The following is a 2,986-nucleotide window of genomic DNA, read 5'->3' as shown; positions in this document are numbered from 1 at the left end:
TAATATCTGCCCAGTCTTTCTTGAATGACTTTCTGAAACCATTCAAGTGTATCTGTTGAATACTTGAAGGCCTTAGTCAGTCTGAATAATTTTTTGATCCCGAACTCATTCTTGTAAACAAGTCCAAGTTTGGGTTGAGTTATAACTGAAGCAGATCGTATCTCCTGCAAGCCTTGGAAGTCATCGTTTGGAGGAGCACAGGAGAGCCTTTCAATGACTAGCCGAAGAGCTATTTCAAAATCACTCTTGGCTCTGTGATTTACCAGGGTTTCCATTGTTTTTACCACCGCTCGGTTTGCTATTCCATATCTGATGTCGTGGTCTTGCCTATGAGCCGTATATGCATGTAATTCGATCATGTCATATGGGTTGAGGTTGATGAGGTTGTTCTCATTGAAGACGCAAACTAACCCACATGCTCTTTCCACAGTAAACTCGACGTATCGGATGGCTCGGTTGGCAAATGTCTTTAATTTCAGATCAATGACCCTCCTTATCCCATCATTCGAAAAGACAGCCTGGGGWGCTTGAGTGGTCTGTCTAATGAATCTATGGTGTAGGAGGTCCATGGACTCAGAACACAAGATTGGAGGGTTGATAGTCAAACTGTCATCGCGGTCTTGGTAAAGATATTGATGAATATTTTCTAACAAAATTGGTTCCCTGGGGGGAAAATCGGGACGTCTCCTCATTGACTCCATGCTCTGTGTTATTTTGTCAACCAAGCTTTGAGGAGGTTGCCTTGAGGAAGAGGGAACATCCACATGCACCACGGGTTGATGGGTTAAGGGTTGTGTATGGGTTGGTGTTGGTTCAGGTTGGGTTGGTTGGGGTTCATTTGGTTCGGTTTGAGTGGTTTCTGGTGTATGGGATTCGGTAGGAGATTCTAGTTGTTGGGGTGATGAAGGTTGTAGTGTCATTAGTTCAGGTTGCATGGATAAGTTGAATGATTGAGTGGTGCGTGGTGTTGGTGAAGGGGTTAAGGGTAGGTTTGATGTGGGTGTTGAAGGAAGAGGTTGGTTTAGTTGTGTTGGTGGGGTAGTAGGTTCTTCATCGGTTGAAGAGCTCAACACGATGGGCTCTTGGGTTTCAGCGAAGGGAACTTGTATATTTACATCTTCAGAGGGCAGAGCCTCTAGTTCCCTTGTTTGGGTTCCTTTTGGTGATGGTGGTTGTTGAGGTGATGGTGATAGTGATGTAGCGGATTCGGTTTGTTATGCAGCCACGGCCTGTGTCTCCCCCTGATGAGGTCCAAGACCTTGATCATCGGGGTATTGGTCGTCATGCCTAGGCCTCTTGTGCGGGCGGCTGCTTGAGCAAGAGGCTCTTGGCCTCTTCTTCTTCTTTTCCTTCCTGAAGGTAGCGAGGTATTCCTTCAGGGCGGTCTGCCATTGACTCGCCTCCATTGTTTGTAGGAGGAAAGTTGTGCGCCATTGTTCATCGGCCAGGTTCTGGGAGAGAACCATTGTTGGACGAGTGGCCCGATGAACAAATTTTGCACTGATCTCGTTAAAAGATGAGACCAGTGCCCTTGAAAAAGCTTGCAAGTCCGCTCGAGTGGCGAACTCGGTCATGGAGGATGAAGTTGGTGGTGGCATGTCGGAGGTGGATGTGTATGGGGGAATGGGGAGGTTGCTTATTAGGTCTCTCACCTCTGCAGTGAAAGTGGAGAAGGCGTCATCGAAGGATGGGCCTGCAGAGGAAGGTGGTGGTTGAGAAGTTGGTTGGGGTATTTGGACGAGTATAGCGGCGGGTAGTTGGGTGAGGGTGTCTTGGATGGAGGCCATTTGGTGGGTGAGATTGGCTATGGAATCATCGATAGATATGGTGGATGGTTGTGGTGTTTGGTGATGGACTTGGGGGGGATGGTTGTGGATAGGGAGTGAAGGTTGCGGAGGATGGTTTGAAGTTTGGTGATTATGTAGGTGAGGTTCTCATCGGCCTCAGTTCCCTGGGTCGTGAGGGTGGCGATGGATTGGATGATGACTTGGTTTCGTTGGGTGGCTAGGGAGGAAGTGGTGTTATGGTGTTGGGTGATGGTTTGTTGGAGCATTTGTAAGCGGGTGGTGTTGGCCTATGTTTGGGTTTCGATTTGGGTGAGGTGGTGTTGTAGGATTGCAAGAGATTGTTGGAGGTCAGAGGTAGAGGTGGAGGGCTGGTTGTCTACAATCCCTTGCATGATGAGTTTAAGGTCTTCCAAGGACCGCATCACTGTATCAACAACGGCTTGGAACTCAGCCTTTGTGATCAGATCAGCGAGTGGGGTAACCCCTGCAACAACGGATGTTGCAGGTTGTGCCTCTGCTCCTGAGGCGCCTTCTTGACCTTGTGAGAAGGTGGGTCTTGAAGGACTTCCATCGTGTCCTTGATAGCCCTCAAGAGAAGAGCTATCTCACGATGTTGTGACATCCGCTTCCTCTTCCTCAGCTTCAGCGGCCGAATAAGTGAAACGAATGTGTGTCCCCTTCGGTAGATCAAAAATCAAAGTTAATCTAAATAGTCAGAAGCTCTGGTCTTTATGACCAGAGACGCTGGTTTAGAATAAGTGAATTTTATGGCTAATAATTTATATATCACTTATAGGCATAACCATGAGATATGGAAGACCTCTGGTTTCAAGTTAATGATTTCCTTTAAGTGGTGAGATTCAGCATACCCAGCTTGCTGACAAGGAATAAAAACCTTTTCTCATCAAGAGCTTTTGTAAAAATGTCAGCAAGTTGAATCTGAGTTGGAACAAAGTACATTTCTATATTACCTTTTTCAACATTGTCTTTTAGAAAATGGTACCTTACATCGATGTGCTTGGTCTTGGAAGGCTGTACTAGATTGGCAGAGATGGCTATAGCACTCTTAGAGTCACATAGGATAGGAATTTTTTCATAAGAGAAACCATAGTCCTTAAGTTGAGTCTTCATCCAAAGAACTTGTGAACAACAACTAGCAGTAGCTACATACTCTGCTTCTGGTGTGGATGTTGAGACAC

This window comes from Cynara cardunculus, unplaced genomic scaffold (assembly GCF_001531365.2).
Source record: "Cynara cardunculus var. scolymus isolate 2C unplaced genomic scaffold, CcrdV1 Un_Scaffold_4922, whole genome shotgun sequence".
Lineage (NCBI taxonomy): Eukaryota > Viridiplantae > Streptophyta > Magnoliopsida > Asterales > Asteraceae > Cynara > Cynara cardunculus.
This window is presented reverse-complemented; position numbering follows the sequence as displayed.